Below are 20,440 nucleotides of genomic sequence, written 5' to 3' on the forward strand. Positions count from 1 at the left end.
GGCAGTCATTCATTCACTTACTCTGTATCACTCGAGTATGTATCAAGTGATACGATGGCTGGAGTTTGTTTCACTGGGTTGAGTGTAGAAGAAATAATATTAGGAATGAATTGACCACTCAAATTGTATGATGTGTGGCACAGAGGGTACATTATATTCTTTCTACGTTTGTATGTATTTAAACTTTTACATTTAAATAGCTTGTGTGGGGGTGTGGGTATGAGTGTTACTTACCCTGGGCCAGGCCCTGTGCTCAGTGCTGGGGAAGACTTGGTGGCTAAGACCGGCTCAGACTGTACCCTACCAGAGTCAGCAGACAAGACACATTCAGGAAACAGATACTAATCAAATAGTCACGTGAATGCTAGTAAAATTATAGTTGGGATAAGTGCTGAGAAATCATAAACAGAAATGCAGAAACCTGGACGGGTGCAGTGGCCCACACCTATAATCCCAGCATTTTGGGAGGCCAAGGTGGGTGGATCACTTGAGGTCAGGAGTTCAAGACCAGCCTGGCTAACATGGTGAAACCCCTCTCTACTAAAAATATAAAAATTAGCCAAGTGAGGTGGCACACACCTGTAATCCCAGCTACTCGGGGGGCTGAGGCAGGAGAATCACTTGAACTCAGGAGGCAGAAGTTGCAGTGAGCTGATATCGTGCCACTGCACTCCAGCCTGGGCAACAGAGTGAAACTCCATCTCAAAAAAAAAAAAAATAATAAAAATTTTAAAATGCAGAAACCTGCAGTGTAGACCCCATTTTACCCAGGATCATAACGGGACTGAGAGTCCTCAGCTGGAGGTACTACCAAGGGGGCAGGTGGAGTGACAGCCTGCTTGTGTTGAGACCTAAAGGAAAAGATGGAAGGGGGCAGGGGTGTGAGGGGTGTGTGTGTGTGTGTGTATATAGGCCTGCATGGTCAAGGCCAACAGGAGCCTTTGTGTTTTGTTGCCTGCTTGTACCATGGTGGGATAGAAGGATTTCAAGGTGGACCAGTTGACTGAGTGCCCTTCAATCCCATAGTCTTTTGTGGTGCATCAACCTCATATAGGACCTTGTGGTATATGTTCAAGATAATGGAGACTGGGAGTTTGAGACCATGCCCAACATGAGGCAACATAGCTACAAAAAACTTAAAAAAAAGAAAAAGAAATGATAACTGATTCTGCTTAGAAAAAAATCCACATCTCTTTTTGCCTTTTCAACTAACATGCCCTTTCCACTCCTTGTCATGCCTCCTGGTCTCATGGATGTTCCAGCTACGTCCCAATCCCTTTGCTTGCTCAGCCTCTGAGTCTGCTGGTCCTCCTGTCAAGAACACTTTTGCCCCTTCACTTAGGGCCAGCTCCCTCTCATATCTAGGTTTTGGCTCAGATATTGCAGGGAGGCTCCCCATAATCACTTTTCCCTGCATACTTTCTCTGCTTTTTTTTTTTTTTTAAAAGATGGAGTCTCACTCTGTTGCCCAGGCTAGAGTGAGGTGGCACAATCTTGGCTCACTACAACCTCCACCTCCCAGGTTCAAGAGATTCTCCTGCCTCAGCCTCCCAAGTAGCTGGGATTACAGGTGCGCACCACCATGCCCGGCTAATTTTTTGTATTTTTAATAGAGTGGGTTTCACCATGTTAGCCAGGATGGTCTCCATCTCCTGATCTCGTGATCCGCCCACCTTAGCCTCCCAAAGTTCTGGGATTACAGGTGTGAGCTACTGCACCCAGCCTCTGCTGCCATTTTTTATTGGTCTCTTCTCCAGACTGTGAGCATGGTGACAGTAGGGGCTATGTGTGCTCATATCCTGTGGCCTCCTTAATTCCCAGTCCATAGAGGCGCACAGTGCCCAGCAGATCTGACAGCCAGATGCTGTCTTACCTTGTCCCTATTCACATTCCTACTTAATCATTTTGCATTTTAGAAGTATTTTGACTCATGTACAGTTGTCAAAATGGACTTATAGAAAGTTGTGGAAGCTTTATATAAGGTGGGAGTTTGTGTCCTAAAATTCTCTCAAACAGTAGGGATGTGGTTTGGAATTCTGTTGGACTTCAGGGGCGAGGTGGAATCAGAGGCTTCTGGAGGATATAGATAAAGGATTGGGTGTCAGGGAAGCTGCACCTTCCTCTGGAGGTAACAGAGATTGTAATTTTTGTGTGCCTGGTTTATGGTCACAGCTGACAGGACTTTACCCTAAAAGTACATCCTACCTCACTCCTACCTCACACTGTACACAAAAATAATTCAAGATGGATTGAGAATCTAAATGTGCAGGGCAAATCAATGGAGTTTTCAGGAGATAATAAAGAAGAATATTTACATGAGATGAGGCTAGGCACAGGTTTCTTAAATAAGTCACGAAAAGCATCATAAAGGGGCCAGGCGGGGTGGCTCAGACCTGTAATCTTAGCACTCTGGGAGGCCAAGACGGGTGGGTCACCTGAGGTCAGGAGTTTGAGACCAGTCTGGCCAACATAGTGAAACCCTGTCTCTTCTAAAAATACAAAAATTAGCCAGGCTTGGTGGCGTGCGCCTGTAGTCCCAGCTACTCAGGAGGCTGAGACAGGAGAATCGCTTGAACCTGGGAGGCTGAGGTTGCTGTGAGCTGAGATCACGCCACTGCTCTGCAGTCTGGGCAACAGAGTGAAACTTCGTCTCAAAAAAAAAAAAAAAAAAAAAAAAAAGAAAAGAAAAGCATAAAGAGAAAAGCTTATAAATCAGATTTCATTAAAATTAAGAACTCTTCATCAAAAGACACCATTAAGAGAGGGAAAAGGCAAGCTGCAGTCTGGGAAAAGATGTTTAAAATACTTATGTTCAACAAAGGATTAATATCCAGAATATATAAAGAACTTCTACAAACCAATAGGAAATAGACAACACAATTTTATTTACAAAAAAAATTTTTGGCTGGGCGCGGAGGCTCACGCCTATAATCCCAGCACTTTGGGAGGCCAAGGTGGGCAGATCACAAAGTCAGGAGATTGAGACCATCCTGGCCAACATGGTGAAAGCCCGTCTCTACTAAAAATACAAAAATTAGCCAGGCATGGTGGTGTGTGCCTGTAATCCCAGCTACTCGGGAGGCTGAGGCAGGAGAATCCTTGAACCAGGGAGTCAGGGTTTGCAGTGAGCTGAGATCGCACCACGGCACTACTGCACTCCAGCCTGGTGACAGAGTGAGACTCCGTATCAAAAAAAAAAAAAAAAAAAATGTTGAGATGGAGTCTTACTCTGGCACCCAGGCTGGAGTGCAGTGGTGTGATCTTGCCTCACTTCAACCTCCACCCCACTGTGCTGGGCTCAAGCAATCCTCCCACCTCAGCCTCCCGAGTCGCTGGGACCACAGGCATGCACCACCATGCGTGACTTTTTTTTTTTTTTTGTATTTTTTGTAGAGAGAGGGTTTCGCCATGCTGCCCAGGCTGGTCTTGAACTCCTGGGCTCAAGCGATCTGCCCACCTTGGCCTCCCAGAATGCTGGGATTACAGGTGTGAGCCACTGTACATACCCGACAACCCAAGTTTAAAAGGATAAAAGACTTGAGCAAGCATATCATCAAAATGAACATCCAAATTACCACAAAAACATTTGGAAAGATGCTTAACCTCAGGAGTCACCAGAGAAATGAAAATTTAAGTACAAGAAGATACTACTATATATCCAGCAGAATGACTAAAATGAGAAAGACTCAAAGTGTTGGTGAAGATATGGTGCAACTGGAACTCACACACACTGCTAGTGGGAGTATGAATTGGCACGACCATTTTGGAAAATCTTTTTGATAACATCTAGCCAAACTTAACAGATGCCTACCTGTGCTGCAGCAATTCCACTCTTAGATATATACCCAAGAGAAGTGAATGCATCTGAGCACCAAAAGACTTGTGCACAAATGTTCATAGCTGCTTTATCCATAATTACCAAAAAGTGGAAACAATCCAAATGCCCATCAGTAGCCATATGGATAAGTAGATTTGGTATATCCGTACAATGGGGTACACTCAGCAATGAGAAAGAAGGAACCACTGCTGCATGCCACAATGTGGATAAAACTCCTAACACCGTGATGAGTGGAAGAAGCCAGGGACAGTCCATACTGTGTGATTCCATTTATGTACATTTCAGATGCAGGCAAATGAACCCATGCCACTAGAAGTCAAGATAGTAGTTACCTTTGGGTAGGCAATTACCTGGGAAGGAACATAAGGAAGCCTTCTTTCTGGGAGACAGGAACTGTTTTACATGTTTTGATTTGGTTGCTGATCACATTGGGGTATACATATCTAAAAATGTTATTGAGTTGTACACTTAAGATTGATGCGCTTTATGGATGTTGCAAACTACTTTGTTAATGTGTATATTGGGGAAAAAAAGAACACATGGAAACTTTCTAGAGCCTTTGGAAGAAGGGTGGGGACATGAAAGAAAGCCAGAGGCAGGGCAGGCTGGAGGGGAAGGCGAGGTGGAGGGCTGGGAAGAGGTAAGTGATTTTCCTGCCATGGAGCTCCTCCCTGCCCCAGGTGTGGGCCGCGGTGATTGCTCCTGTGTGTTCCTCCCTGCCCTCTCCTACCCATGTGTCCTTTGGCAGTGAGCACTCGCTAACCATCACCCGTCCCTGGCACGATCCTTATCCTGAAGAGAGCAGGCGCCTGAGAGGGAGGGTGGCCTTTCTTAATTCTGGTGCTGTTTAAGGAAGGGGTGCATTTACCTGGTGCTTCCAGAATTTGCACTCCTTGGATTTTCCCATATGGGAACCTGCCTGGCAGGCAGCTTTGCATGAAGCCAGGGATTAAATGGTGGTGGTGGATAGGGTGGAGGGGACCCAGTGAGGAGGGCAAATCTGCTTCTGTTTGCCCGGGCACATCACCTGCACCCACACCCTGGGCTGCTCCTCATTGATTTAAAGCCCATTTCTCTTGATGGCCTGGGGCGGCCCTGTCAGTCTGCTGGGGCAGATCTCCAAGCAGGATGGGCCATGGTGCCCTGGGGGGTGGTTTGTGCTCTAGATGGTCTCTGGCTTTCTGCTTAGGTACTCCTGCTGGGTGTCCTTCTGACAGGAGAAGGACGCACTTCAATTCTAGGCCTGTGTTCTGGCTGCCTTGGGACAGTCCGAGGGCTGTGGCTTTGGATCTAAATGCAAATATATTGTGAATTTTATTTATTTATGTCTTTGTGTCCTGCTGTGTTCCCTAAAAGCTTTAAGCCACTTTATCTAGAGAAGACGAGGAAAGTGTAGGGGTTAAGAGTGTAGGCTCTGGCCGAGTGGGGTGGCTCACGCCTGTAATCCCAGCACTTTGGGAGGCTGAAGTGGGTTGAGCTTTTGAGGTCAGGAGTTCAAGACCACCCTGGCCAACTTGGTGAAACGCCGTCTCTACTAAAAATACAAAAATTAGCCGGGCATGGTGGTGGCTGCCTGTAATCCCAGCTACTCAGGAGGCTGAGGCAGGAGAATCGCTTGAACCCGGGAGGTGGAGGTTGCAGTGAGCCAAGATCGTACCACTGCATTCCAGTCTGGGTGACAGAATGAGACTCTGTCTTAAGAAGAAAAGAATGTAGACTCTGGAGCCAGAATGCGTGAGTTTTCAGGCATGACATTGGACCAGCTAATATACAGGCACCGCAGGATGTGAGGGTGAGAGGCACAAGAACAACGAGCAGCACACTGACTGGCGGCCTTGGGCAAGGTGTGCCTCTGTTTCTTTATTGGATGATCAAGAATAAATTAGGGATCAATCTGGACAACACGAGAATAGTAACTTTGGGTTGTGTGGCTTTAGTGTGGTAATTACCATAAAGCACTTAGAAAAGTGCCTGGCATACAGTTGATACTCAGTAGATGGTGGTAGTGGTGATGTTGAAGGGTATTTTTTTTTTTTTTTTTTTTTGAGGCAGACTCTTACTCTGTCACCCAGGCTGGAGTGCAGTCCCACGATCTTGGCTTACTGCAACCTCACCTCCCCGGTTCAAGCAAATCTCCTGTCTCAGCCTCCCAAGTAGCTGGGATTACAGGCTCCTGGCACCATACCTGGCTAATTTTTGTATTTTTAGTAGAGATGGGGTTTCACCATGTTGGCCAGGCTTATCTTGAACTCCTGACCTCGGGTGATCCACCTGCCTCGGCCTCCCACAATGCTGGGATTACAGGCGTGAGCCACCGCGCCTGGTCTGGTGAAGGGTGTTTAGATGTACTAGAAAAATGAAGTGTATCAGTGCCTGTGGTGGGCCAGTGAGCCAGTTTGTACAAAGCACCAAGAGCAGTACCTGCACATGTGAGGGCTCAGTAAATGTTCACTGGTGTTATTGTTATTATTTTTATTATTCCATCATCCAACCCTTATCTGTAATTACAAAATCACGAAAACCGCTCTTTTTTTTTTTTGAGATGGAGTTTCACTCTTGTTGCCCAGGCTGGAGTACAGTGGTGCGATTTTGGCTCACCGCAAATTCCACCTCGTGGGTTCAAGCCATTCTCCTGCTTCAGCCTTGCAAGTAGCTTACAGGGGTGTGCCACCACATCCAGCTAATTTTGTGTTTTTAGTAGAGACGGGGTTTCTCCATGTTGGTCAGGCTGGTCTCAAACTCCCGACCTCAGGTGATCTGCCTGCCTCGGAAAATCACACTTTTTTAAATAAAAAAAGTTTGATGCAAACTCATTTAATGACCAAATCTGGCTTGAGTTAATGGGAGATTACTCATAGTATGTAACAGAAGTAGTTACACATTCAGCTGTAGAAATATTTATGTACTGGATTTTGGGGTGCTGTGCCTGGCCCTGCTGGGGTTTGGCATAGCATCCTGTACATACTCCATACTACCTTTCTCAAATGCAAACAGATTATGAATTCCAAAATATGTCCAGCACCAAGGGTTGGAAAAGGGACTGTGGACTTGTCTGCCTAATTACTTCTCTGGATGGCCATTGAGGCCGCTTCTTGCTTTTGCTACTAGGGAAGGATGCTGCAGTGAGTATCCTTGGTAGACTTGGAATTGCTGGGTTCACAGACATGCAAATTTAAAATTTTGGTGGTTATCGATAGATCGCCTTTCAAACAGGTGAGCACAGCTCCATAAATACTGTATGGATGTGAAGTTGATCGTGTTACTCCCCAGCTTTCGAGAGTCTCCACAGCTGACTTATTCATGGCCTGGGGGCTTATATCCTTGCTCCCTTCTGTGGTGTTCACAGCCTTTCCTTCCCAGTCTGGCCCCAGTGTGTCTGCCCAGCCTCTAACCATGGTGGCTTTCCCCCCACCATTATACTTGGACCTCAGACCACCTGTAGTGTCCCTCAATCGGTCAACAACCGACCCCCCAATTCCTCCCCCCAGTACTCTCTCTTTCTCTCTCTCCCCACTACCCCCGTATTGTGTGCCCTGGGACTCAGCCATAGGCAGCATAGAGCTGTCCCTGCTCTGTGGCCTTGGCCTTCCAGGATGGAAGCAGGAAACCCAACTTAGTTTTGATAGTCCTGAGAATAGAGAGTGAGAGGGAACAGCATTTAGGGGAGGCAACAATGTGTGGGAAGGCCTTGAGGCAAACTTGGGAGGAAGATTTATATTTTTAGGGTTGTAGGAAACCCTTGCAGAGGTTTAAGCCAGGGAATGACTTGGCCGATTGGGCTTGTATTTTCAATACTGCAGGTGGTAATGGCGAAGGTGTTAACAGCAGGGGCTGAGAGAAGGGAGTGGAGGGAGAAGGGTCAGGCCTTAGTTGCTGACTGAACCTAAAGGGTAAGATGAGAGAAGGGTGGAGGACACCTTGCAGGTCTCTAGATTCAAAATCTGGGTGATAAGGGTGTTCTGAGCCTGGGCCTCAGAGGAGAGGGGCTGAGAGTGGAAAGAGCAAGTCCTCTGGCTGCCAGGGTTCACATCCCAGCCCCTGCAGTTGTTGCTGTCAATCCCTGACCCTCACTGTCCTCATCTGTAAGATGGGGATTAATGCAGCGCCCTTGCAGGGTCCTGTGAATGTGGACAGTGCTGACAGCAGTCACGGGGCTGCACATAGTGGGTGCTGGGCAGGGACACATCTTCCCCTTCTTGTGCCAAGAGGCTACCCTCCATTCCCCCAGAACTGGCTTCTCTGTTAGAACTGCCTTCCCAGCCACCATAGTTTCTGATTTCTCCTCTTTTCAGGCTTTGTTTTTGTTTCCCTACTGGATTCTGAGCCCCTTGGAACTCCAATCCTAGGTAGTAGAGCCTAGACATCTGCATTTCTGAGCAATTCTCCAGGTGAACTCAGCTTCTTAGAACATTCTGCATCCCTGTAGGGCTGGAGCTGTGTCTTCTTAGAGCCAGACACATATGCAACCCTGGAATGAAGGAACCACTAACGACCGTATGGCCTCGCATCTCCCACAGATAAACCCAGCAGGCTGGACTGTTCCAGTTTCGAGAGCAGCCCAGTCACCTGAGAGGGATTTTTATTTTATTATATTTTATTCTTACTTATTTATTTATTGGAGTGAGGGTCTCACTCTGTCGCCCAGGCCGGAGTGCAGTGGCACCATCATAACCTACTGCAACCTCGGACTCCTGGGTGCAAGCAGTCGTCCCACCTCAGCCTCCTGAGTAGCTGAGACTACAGGGATGCATCACCATACCTGGCTAATTTTTCAGTTTTTGTGGAGATGGCGTCACTCTATGTTGCCCAGGCTGGTCTTGAACTTCTGGCCTGAAGTGATCCTCCTGACTCAGCTTCCCAAAGTGTTGGGATTACAGGCATGAGCCACCGTGCCCAGCTCCTGGGAGGGATCTTTAAAGTTCAGATTCCCAGACCCAGCCTTGGCAAGTCTGTTTCAGAAGGTCTGAGCTGAGCAGAGCGTGATTCTCTGCTTGGATGATTCTACCCAGCCATGTCAGGACACCTGCAGGCTCTTAACGCTGGGTGTCCTCCTGGCTCTGACATCCTTGTCCTCAGCCACAGGCCCTGGCATGTCCTGCCATGCTGGGTGAAGTTGGTTTTCTTGGTGCCAGGTCACCAGGTGGGGTTTCTGGGTAGTGGCAACGGCTGCTCCCCTCCTGCAATTAGCAGGAGTTAAAATGTCTGGGTTCTGAACTTGTGTGTCTCTGTGTGTGCCACCAGTAATTACACAAGGTCAAGTATGTTTATCATAGCTGAAATTCTAACAGTTTGGGGGCCTGTGTCCCCAATTCGTTTAGTTTGTGGTCTCATTCTCCCAGCCAGCCTTAAGGAGCAGGGGCCGTGGGGCACAGCTACTCCTACCCCAAGAGCACGCAGAGCTCAAGTGCCAGACTATGCCTCCGGAGGCATCTGCCCATTTCCATTGTCTGCCTCTCCTCGGACACAGAGGAATGATTATAACCAAATGAAGGGGTCCTCCTTCACCAGATCTCGCTGCGTATTTCCGGCTGGCTTTTGCAGAAGGTGTGGTCTTGCTCTTGATGTGCAAATCTATTGGGTGATAGAGGTCTCATTGTGCTGGAAGATGTGCCTCCCCAGTTAATTCTCCTCCACCCAAGCAGTCAGTGAAGGTTCAGCAGCTGGCAGAATGGAAATTGATGGTGGACATGTGACTTGACTGGCTGAGCTCCATAATGCTCATTCCTCATTGTCATTTCTCATGTGTACTGTGGGCATGTGTCTCTTGGACAAGAGGATTGGGGTCTGGAATCCTGGAGGGATCTTGCAAAGCAGATCCAGATCTTGGTGTCTGGAGTTAGGGCGGGGTGGTGGTGGTGCTGGATGGAGTGGGAGGGAAGACCTGGATCCTCTGAAGGCCTGCGCATGTCTGGGCCAGCAGGACGGGGCTAAAGTGCACGAAGGCTCATCCAAGGGTTACTATCAGTCAGGTCACTTTCTTTGTGACTGTGGCTGAGTTTTACTGCCTCTGGAGATCCACATGCCTGTACCGTCTTGCCTTCTGGATGGGTCTGTAATTGTTCCTCATGGGTATTTTAGTAATCTCTGGATGTATCTTTCCCCTACTTCTCACCCTTCTGTTTGCTCAGTATCCCAACTCCAGAAGGCTTCAGATTTCTATCTCCTGTTCCTTTAACGCAGCTGCCCTGGATTCACTTCATTCCAACAGAGGTCTCCTCTCTTACATCCAGCTCCCAAAATCGACAGCATTGAATACAACACTGACTCTGAAACTTGCTCATTGGGGGATCTCCAACAGGCTTTTTAACTTCTCCAAGAGACCCTCTGCTTTCCCGTCTTTTTTGGTTTGTTTTTATAAAGGGGGAAAGGACACTGACCTTTGCATGGCACTGTGCTGGGCTCTTTGCTTACACTGCTTCATTGGGTCTCCATAGTAGTTCCATGAGGTAGACACCATTACGACCCCTGCTTTCTAGTTGGGGAAACTGAGGCATAGAGAAGTCCTTTCCAATATTTTATCGCTGCTAAGTAGCAAGGGTCAAATGAATTTAAGTCCCAATAGTTTCACTATGTTGTTGTTGTTGTTTTTGAGATGAAGTTTTGTTTTTTTTTTTTTTTGAGACGGAGTCTTACTCTGTCACCCAGGCTGAAGTGCTGTGGCAAAATCTCGGCTCACTGCAACCTTCGCCTCCCGGTTCAAATGATTGCCCTGCCTCAGCCTCCTGAGTAGCTGGGATTCCAGGCTCATGCCACCATGCCCAGCTAATTTTTGTAGTTTTAGTGGAGATGGGGTTTCACCATGTTGGCCAGCCTGGTGTCGAACTTCTGACCTCAGGTGATCTGCCCACCTTGGCTTCCCAAAGTGCTGGGATAACAGGCGTGAGCCACCGCGCCCGGCCCCAATAGTCTAATTTTGGAATCCCAGGCCTCCATTGGCTTTCTCTGTTGTAAATGTTTTTGCAATATAGATGTTTTAATAGCTTATGTAAAATCTTGTCATTGTGTAATTATGGTATTACGGAATCACATTTCTCTTGCATTTAGTTTATGTAAACAAAACTAGAATTTCTTAGGAAAAAAAAGAGAAAAACAGCAGTTGAATCTCACTGTTCCACTTAATGAGTGTACATTCTGAAGGATACAGGAGATCAGGGGTGGTAAATCTGCTGGTCTCCCTATACAGGCCCCACAGTCTGAGCGCTTCAACCAGGGCAGCTCTGTGTGTGAGTCTGGGGGTTAGAGGTCTGTGTTTTCCTTTGGTTCTGACCACCGACTTTACCTGTAGTGCAGCTGAACACACAGTCAGCTGCTCTAGCACTGTGGGAGAACCAAGTTGGGTTCCTCCAGAGAGGGTGAGCAGCTCACTAAGATGTATCTTCCTGAGGGGTTTTCCAGGGGAACTTTGAATTCTGCAGGATTTTCCTACTAAATTTAGAATTTGCCCTCCAGTGTCAGAAGGCTGAGTTTGGTCCTCCCTTTTGCAGGGTCTTTCTCAGCTGACATTTGGGTCAGAGCACAGAGATGGAGCTAAGATTGAGCCAGAGAGTTTTGTTTTGTAGGGGAGTTGGGCTGCATATTTACTCAGGTGCCAGAACCTATGAGATATTGGCAGTTTGGGAGGTCTGGACCTGGGAGTCAGTCAGACAGACCCAGCTGTTCAACCCCTATTGTCCAGTTCCAGCTGCCGGACTTTGGCCAGGTTGCCTAAAGCTGTAGTTTATTTCGTTCTCGAAAATGTGGATAACAATGTGTACATCTCAGGGATCTTGTGTGAATTTGCAGTTAGAGAACAGGTCCTTGATATATCTTGGTCATCTGTGCCCCTTAACTACAGCCCCATAGATTTCAGTGGATTGTAAATTGTCTCTAAGTGGCTAGCCAGGTATAATTTCATAAAGCATGATTTAGAATTGGGCTTCTAAGAGAGCTCACCTTATTTTTTCTGCACTTCGAAGCACTCTGGGCATGAGGTATGCTGTACTTAAGCATTTGTCCTTGCAAGTAATGAATGATAACGAGACAAACCAGACTTTGAGCTGAGTTAGTGAGTGTGATGTGTGTTGATTCTATGAAGCTCATTTAAACAAATGCTGGTTGGTGAAGGATCAGGTTAGAAAATCTTTCCCTGCCCAAGAGATCTAGTTTTAAGCTCGACTAGAAAAACTGGCACAAGACCATTTCTAGGGCCATTTTGTGTGTCTGCCACTTCCCTTTGGGACCTCTGTTTGGGGGAGAATGTTCTTGGTTTTTGTGCTTCTGCCCTGGTTCTTCCAGTCACTAGCTCTGTGGGCAAATCTGTGCTTTCTGTGCCTAGGTTTCCTCTGCTGTGAGGAGATAAGAGTTCCTGACAACATTGCTGAGTGGGTTGAGCATTTGAAGCCCTCAGCAGGGTGTCTGGCATATGAAAAGGCCTCCATTGCCGTTGCTTGTGGTGAGGAGGAGGAGGACAATGATGACAGGGTGACATAGATGACCCGTTGCTAGGTCCATGTCTGTCATACAGCAGGCAGCACAGAATGGGGGACCCCAGTCCTGCTCTGACCACTGTGTCTTTTTCCCTTCTACCTTTGGGTCGTCCGTGAATCCGTAAGCATGCTGTCTGTCCATCAACAAAAACATACTGAGTGTCCATGAAAGGGATTACTGAAGGGACCCAGAGAGAGACAGGCTGACGGTAGTAGTGGTTTTTTTTTTTTTTTTTTTTTTTTTTTTTCCTGAGCCAGAGTTTTGCTCTTATCGCCCAGGCTGGAGTGCAGTGGCGTGATCTCGGCGCACTGCAACCTCCGCCTCCTAGGTTCAAGCAATTCTCCTGCCTCAGCCTCCCAAGTAGCTGGGATTATAGGTGCCTGCCACCACACCCAGCTAATTTTTGTATTTTTAGTAGAGATGAGGTTTCACCATGTTGGCCAGGCTGGTCTCGAACTCCTGACTTCAGGTGATCCACCTGCCTCAGCTTCCCAAAGTGCTGGGATTACAGGTGTGAACCACCACACCCGGCCAATATTTTTATATAAAGCAAGGTTTTAAAAGTTTTTTGTTCTGTTGGAACCATTTGACCGTATGAGAACTCCTCCAAGAACCGTAGCATGTAAATCATATAAAAGATGAGATGCCCTGGTTGAAATTGGAACACCTTTTGGCCTAAGGACAGGCATCCTGGAACCAGGCAGGGGTTGACTGCTCGTGGTATCTCCACCAAGCCTCCTATCCTGGGATCTGGGATCTGATTTTCCACTGGGAAGACTGGGGACTTGTGATATGACCTTGAGGACTGACTAACCTTCTCCCCAAACCTCCCCAGATGAACATGTGATGGAGTACCAGCCTGAACATAAGCAGTGAAAATTGGAACTGGTACTCCATCTCTCCATGTAATTAAGCTACAGGGGCAGCCAAGCACCAAACCTGTAGGCTGCCTGGTGGGAGTGGAGTTCAAAATACTTGTTGGAGCAAGTACGATACCATCATTAGCCTGTTGCATCCATTTCATCATTGGGGTATCTTGACACTGTGCTTAGAAATACAAATCCTTGTGTCCCCAGCATGCATCTTCCTTTGAGGGATAGTGACTTACGGACTTGGTTGGGTACTGTGCAGCTTTGCCTCTTGATGCCTTCTTTTTCTATGATTCTCGAATGGCCAGCACCCCCATGTAGACCACTTTATTGCTTCAGCTGGTGGTGATGCCTCCATGGTGTGGGTGTCCTGATTCCACAGCAGGTTTGTATCATCTTTCATTAGAGTGGAAGAGTACACAGTTCACTGAATGTGTTCAGTCGTTCAACAAGTATACATTTGTCTGTGTGCTCAGGGTGTCACACAGCCTGGTGCAGTTGGGGAGACACAAGTGCACACATTGGTGGGATTGGGTGAAGGAGGAGTGTGGCAGGAGCACTAAGGAGGCACGAGAGTGCATCTTCAGAGCACTCTGGGAAAATCCAAGGGGGTGATGTGAGTGGTGGAGCTGGCAAAATGTCTCTCAGAGGATGGTCATGGGACTTCACTTCCAAATTCTTGCCCCAACAATCTCCCATAACCTCCACAGTGTTTGGCGTCCAGGGATGATAGAGTAGACATGCAAATAGAAATAGGTAACACTAACCATTGAGTACATCTTCTAGGCTAAACACTGGACATGGATGATCTCATTTCATGCAAGGGTGCACAACCTGCTGTGATGACACACTGCACTACCCTAGCCCTCCTTATACTTTCTGTCACCCTCCTCCTCACTCTTGTAATCTCTTTTCCCTCGTTGTTAATTACTTACACTGTGTTCTTTATCCAGAGCAGCCCTGGCTTGTTGACCTGGTAGTCTCTTATTCACCCTTCAAAACTCAGCCCAGTCATCACCTCCTCTGAGAAGCCTTCCATGATATGCTCAGGCTGACTTGGTGCTCTTCCTCTTACAACTGTATATCCCATCATTACAGCTTTATTACATTGTACCATAATGGTGAGAGTTGTTGTTTTTTTTTTTAAACTTTGAAACAATTTTAGTAATCCTAACAATATAAACATTTTTGTTGGTGTTGGTGTTGTAGAATGCTAATGGTGGCCAGGGACTGTGGCTCATGCCTGTAATCCCAGCACTTTGGGAGGCCAAGGTGGGAGGATCACGAGGTCAGGAGTTCAAGACCAGCCTGATCAATGTGGTGAAATCCCATCTCTACTAAAAATACAAAAATTAGCCGGGCGTGGTGGCACATGCCTGTAAACCTCCAGCCTGTCTTAACCTCCAGCCAGTCCCATATCCCACTTCAGAGACAGCCACTTAAAAATAACTTTGAGGTTTTGTTTTCTAAACTTTAAAAAATATATTTATGGGCCAGGCGTGGTGGCTTATGCCTGTAATCCCAGCACTTTGGGAGGCCGAGGCGGGCGGATCACGAGGCCAGGAGATCGAAATCATCCTGCCTAACACGGTGAAAACCCGTCTCTACTAAAAATACAAAAAAACTAGCTGGGCGTGGTGGCGGGCGCCTGTAGTCCCAGCTACTCGGGAGGCTGAGGCAGGAGAATTGCATGAACCCAGGAGGCAAAGCTTGCAGTGATCTGAGATCATGCCACTGCACTCCAGCCTGGGTGACAGAGCGAGACTCCATCTCAAAAAACAAAACAAAACTATATATATGTCTGTACATACAGTGTTATGCTGGGACATGTTTAACAGTCAGCTCTTGGGGATGGGTTGGAGAGTGGGGAGGCATGATTTACAGCATTTTCTGATTTCCATGGGGTAAAACTCCCACCATGGCCAACAAACCCCAACATGACTGAATAGAGTTGGAAAGAGATGTGCACCATTGGCTTTCTCAAGCTGGTATGTGCCAGCTCTCATCCACCACTGCTTCATATAGCTGGAGTCTTGAAGTATGTGGGGTTTTTCTTTTGCTAGAAACATCATTATACTTTGGGTTCTGTTCTTGCTTTTCTTCCCCTCTAATGTTGAGTTGAGCTGTGTTTCCCATGCTAGTGCATCTAGATCTGCTTTGTTGTTTTAGCTGTTGCATATTCTACACCAAGCAGTCATTATTTCTCCAGTGCCTTATTGATGGACAGTTTGGTTGTTTTTCACAGGGTATGTCTCCTCATAGTAGTCCCCGTCCTCCTGGGGCATAGGAACTTTTCATTTGTATCCATGTAGATGCTTCAAGACCATGCGCGGGAGGACTCAAGGTGATAGTGGATGCTTGGAAACAATGCCAAGCTGGCCCAGATGCGCTGCTGTGTCTACACTGACCAGAGCACTGTTTGGTAACTGACCTAATGTCTCGGCTACTCGTGCCATTATCTCTGGTTCAGTTTAGTGGCCACATCAGCCCTCGGGGGTGGTGGCCTTGTTTTTAGCCAAGGGCTCTGGGCCATGTTTCTTGGCCACTGGGGAGGTGAGGTCATCTGGGGCGGGTGGCTTGGGACCTTGTAGTCCCAGCCTGAGTCATCCAACCATACTTTAGTTCTGATGTTGGCTCTGGCCCTGAGATTGGCAGACAGCTAGAAAAAATGTATCCAGCTCTCTCCCTGCTCAGATAAAGGCCTGGAGGACAACTCTGACTGTTGTTTGCTGATAGAAGTTTATAAAGCTGTGAGTGCCAAGCATGAAGCATAGCAAGGAGTACGCGGAGCTTTTGTAAATTTCCCTGGAGGGCATGTCCTCTTTTGAGATCTGAAAATGAAAAGATCGCATTTGGTGGAGTCTTGATTTTGTTGTTTGTGTACTTATGAAGACTTTTTTTCTTAGTATATATATTTTTTGGTAATTAAGTATGTGAAAGTGTTTGTTAAGCACCAACTGTATGCCTAACACCCCATTAGTATGAGGTTGTTATGGAAGCAGAATGGGGTCTGGCTCTGAAATCAGATGGTGTGGGTTCAAGTCCCTCCCCTACCATGATACATGTTGGAATCTTGAACAAGTTAATTCACCATTCTGTGCCTCAGTTTCCTACTATTCAATAGAGAGATTGTGATAGTGCCTGCTTCATAGGGTAGGAGAAGAGGAAGCGAGATAATGCATGAGGAGCACTGAGTCTGGTGCATATGAGGTGCTCAGTAAAGGCTGTTGTTATTAGTAGGAGTTATTATTAATTAGCACTAGAAATTCACATGCAATCAGAACTAGGAACAGAATGGAATGTGCATGACCTTGAGACATTCTGCTCTTGAGACATTTGCATTTGTTTGGGGAGACAAGAGTAGGTGTTTGGTCCTATTAGCAATCAGTATGTGACAGTCATAATGAAGTCCAAATGATGTGGTTTTTATTTCAAGTTCTGTAGAAGTTGGTGGGGAGTGGGGAGCACCTGGGAGGAGATGGGGCTCATAGATGGGGTCACTGTATGTGAGAGGCAGGTAAAGGAGTGAAGGAGAGACAGAGGAGGGCACTGTGCAGCAGGTGTCAGTTGATGATCAGTTCCGGGTCAGTCTGGTGGGCAGCAGTTGGCAGGGTGGTGGGTGTTGAGGAGGTCAGCTGGGGTCTGCTCCATTCAGAGGTGAAAGGACACAGGCCTGTGGAGTGGAAATGAAATGAAGCAGGCAGAGCCATTTATTAAAGCGTCTTATTGAAGCACAGCATACCCACAGAGAAGGGCACAGGTCATAACCGTATTGCTTGATGGATTTTCACAAATGGATCATACCTGGATTAAGAAACAGAACTTTGCCAGCACCCCAGAAGCCCCATCATCCCTCTTCCAGCCACCATTCCCCTACTAGAACTGCTATCCTAGTTCCTAACAGCCTGGGATAGGCTGTTGGTCTATCCCAGGCTGTCCTTTTGTTTGTTTGTTTGTTTTTTGTTTTTTTTTGAGATGGAGTCTCGCTCTGTTGCCCAGGCTGGAGTGCAGTGGCGTGATCTTGGCTGACTGTAAGCTCCGCCTCCCGGGTTCAAGTGATTCTCCTGCCTCAGCCTCCCGAGTAGCTGGAACTACGGGTGCCTGCCATCACGCCCGGCTAATTGTTTGTATTTTTAGTAGAGTTGGGGTTTCACCGTGTTAGCCAGGATGGTCTTGATCTCCTGACCTCATGATCCGCCCTCCTCAGTCTCCCAAAGTGCTGGGATTACAGGCGTGGGCCACCGCGCCTGGCCCTGTTTTGGTACTTTCTATAGACAGACTTGGACCGCACACTCTTGTGTTTGGCGTCTTTAGCTCAGCAGCGTTTTCTGAGTGTCTTTCTTGTTGCTGCATGTAGTTGTCGGCCATCCATTCTCATCGCTGGGAATCACCGCCATTGACTTCATTCATTCTATGTTGATGAGCATTTGGGTAGCTTCCAGTTTGGGGTTTGTGCTAGGCCACATAATGGCCCTCCCAAAAGATGTTTCTGACCTAATCCCTGGTCACAGGCACCGTTCACCAGTAATACCTGGGACTGTGTTACCTTAGATGGCAAAAGGGACTGTGCAGATGTGATGACTTTAAGGATCTTGACATGGGGAGATTATCCTGGAAGGACCAATGTAGTCACAAGGAGTCTTATAAGGGAAGCAGGAGGGTCTGGTTCAGAGATTGAGATGTGGTGATTAAGGCAGAGGAAAGAGAAGATTTGAAGATACCATTGCTGGCTCTGAAAACAAGAGGAGGAGCCACAAGCCGAGGAATGCAAAGTGGCCTCTAGAAGCTGGAAAAGGCAAGAGAACAGAGTCTCCTCTAGAGCCTCTGGGAGGAATGCTGCCCTGCAAGGCCATGTTGACCCATTTCTGACCTACATTGCTATGAGAGGAGATACATTTGTGCTGTTTTAAGTCACTAAGCGTGTGATAATTGGTTACAGCAGCAATAAAAGACAAATGTAGGGGAATTGTGCATAGGGCTACTGAGGACATTCTGGAATATGTCTCTTGGTGCACGTGTGCACCTAGGAGCAAATGCAGGTTGATTTGACATTGTCACGGTCTTCCAAGATGGTGGGACCAATTTATGTTCCCAGCAGCAGCAGTATATGAGAGTTCCGGTTGCTTCACATTCTCACCGACACTTGGTGTGCTTCCTGGGAAGAGATATTTTTAAATGAAGAATTAACAGGACCTGCTGTCCAGTGGATGCAGTTGTGCTTTGCAGGAGGTTGATGCAGGCGGTATCAGCAAATACCAATGGGTGCTGATCCAGCCAGCTGAGGAGAGGAATCAGGGAGTGGTGGTGACAGTTTTTAGCTGGGGAGAACTGGAATTCCTCTTCCATGCAGGTGACTGGGATGGGAAATACTGATGAACTTTAGATTAACATGAAACTTTCCACCTGAAGAGTTAGAACAGTGCTTATCTCATCTGTGGAACTTTGTGACTAACCAAGGAATGTGGTGGGTATTGTGTGGTAGGGAAAAAGCCCATGCTGTTCATCAGCCCTCATTTAAGTGCTGCGACTATAAGCAAGTCACACCCTCTCAGATCTCTGGTTTTGCCATCTGTAAAATGGGTATGATCCTGGCTTTTCTGCAGGACCCTGGCAGATGAGAAGAGCCTCTGTGTGAGAACCCTGAACTTACCACGTATAAATAGGAGGCACTGAGTCAGCAGTGGCTGTGGTCGTTACCAACAATGGTGTAGGTCTGAGGCGGTGGCTGACGCCTATAATCCCACCACTTTAGTAGGCTGAGGTGCAAGAATTGCTTGAGGCCAGGAGTTGGAGACCAGCCTAGGCAACATAGTGAGACCCCGTCTCTACAAAAAATAAAAAATTGAGCCAGGTGTGGTAATGTGCACCTGTAGTTCCAGCTAACATGGGAGGCTAAGGCAGGAGGATCACTTGAGCCCAGGAGTTTGAGGCTGTAGTGAACCATAATTACATCACTGCACTCCAGTCTGGGCAACAGCAAGACTCTGCCTTAAAAACAAACAAAACAATGGTATGAAACCCCTGGGTTTAGAGTGTTCTGGGGCTGAACACTCAACCTTGAGAGGGGTCTGAGAGTATCACCTTTTGGTTGACATTCAGGGCAGGTAAGGTTAGGCTCATGATCAACCCCGCAACCCCCAGGGCCTCATTGAGACACTCTTCCCTACCCCATTCCTGACACTGCTTTTGAAATTTTTTGTTGATTTATTCATTTGTTCATTCATTCAGCTACCACCGAGCTTTCCTGTGCATGTCATGCCACAGTCAGGAGGAACTCCCAGGCCAAATGCCTGGGGTTCCAGTCTCAGCTTATTATTTGCTACCTGTGTGGCCTTTGCCAAGTCTTAACTTCTTTGTGCCCAGTTTTCTGATTCTTCAAGTGAGGTGGTAACAGTCCCTGCCTCCTAGGGCTGGTGTGAGAATGTGATGCAACAATCCATGTCAGTGTCAGGGTCAGGCCCTCGGGCATCCCTCAGTGCTGGGGCACAGAGATCAATGCCCCCAGTCCTTGCCCCTAGCCACAGGCTGAAGGGTGATGGCTTATTGGTGCCTGTCTACAGAATATTTTTGCCAATATGGGAAAGGAAAAACCTAAAACTCTGACCTAGAACTAGCCAGTGGCCCCTCAAAGGCAGGCTGTGATCCCTCATGGCTCCTTGGGAAATGTGACTTTGAGGAGAGTCCTGCGGTTGGCATCATTTTGGAATGTGGGTGTAAAGTCCCCTGCAGCAGTTACATGCTGCAGAGGAGCTTGGGACACTGAACAAATGTGGTTTCCAGGCCTAAATGAGGTAGGTTGAGGTGTTCACAGCTGCAGAAGTGACCCAGGTATGGGCTGCTCAATTTCTCTATATATCCTTTGTGGATGCAGTGGCAACTCTGGGATTCTGAACTCAAGTCCCACTACCCTTCCATCTTTCCTTCTTCCGGGATCCACATTTTCACTCTTGCCCTAGCCTGGGCCCCTCCATAATGCACATGTCTCAGCTGATGAAGTTAGCTCTGATGGAAGCCAGAGCAGTGGCTCCTGACAGGGATCCAGATGCTAAAAATATTTCATGGTGTGCTCTTTGCAAGTTAAAGACCAGCATTGGAGGCAGTGGCTGGGAACTCTCCCCCACACTGACTGTCTAACGCCTTAGGGTACAAGGGTCCCAGGTATCCTGTAGGTCCTACTCACCTAGATTGGAGAATTTATCTCAATGGTGCTTTAATCTGGCCAGGTCTGTGGTAGGGCAGATGAAGGAGGCTGTGCTGGAGATGTGGC

General features: G+C 47.4%; 1 protein-coding gene across 4 annotated transcripts in view; it reads left to right on the top strand.

The window, feature by feature from the left end:
* Positions 1 to 20,440, top strand: part of ARHGEF3 (Rho guanine nucleotide exchange factor 3) — a 340,374-nt gene that overhangs the window by 21,691 nt on the left and 298,243 nt on the right. The gene's annotated exons all lie outside the window — the stretch shown is intronic.

This window comes from Chlorocebus sabaeus, chromosome 22 (genome assembly GCF_047675955.1).
Source record: "Chlorocebus sabaeus isolate Y175 chromosome 22, mChlSab1.0.hap1, whole genome shotgun sequence".
In the NCBI taxonomy this organism is placed as follows: domain Eukaryota; kingdom Metazoa; phylum Chordata; class Mammalia; order Primates; family Cercopithecidae; genus Chlorocebus; species Chlorocebus sabaeus.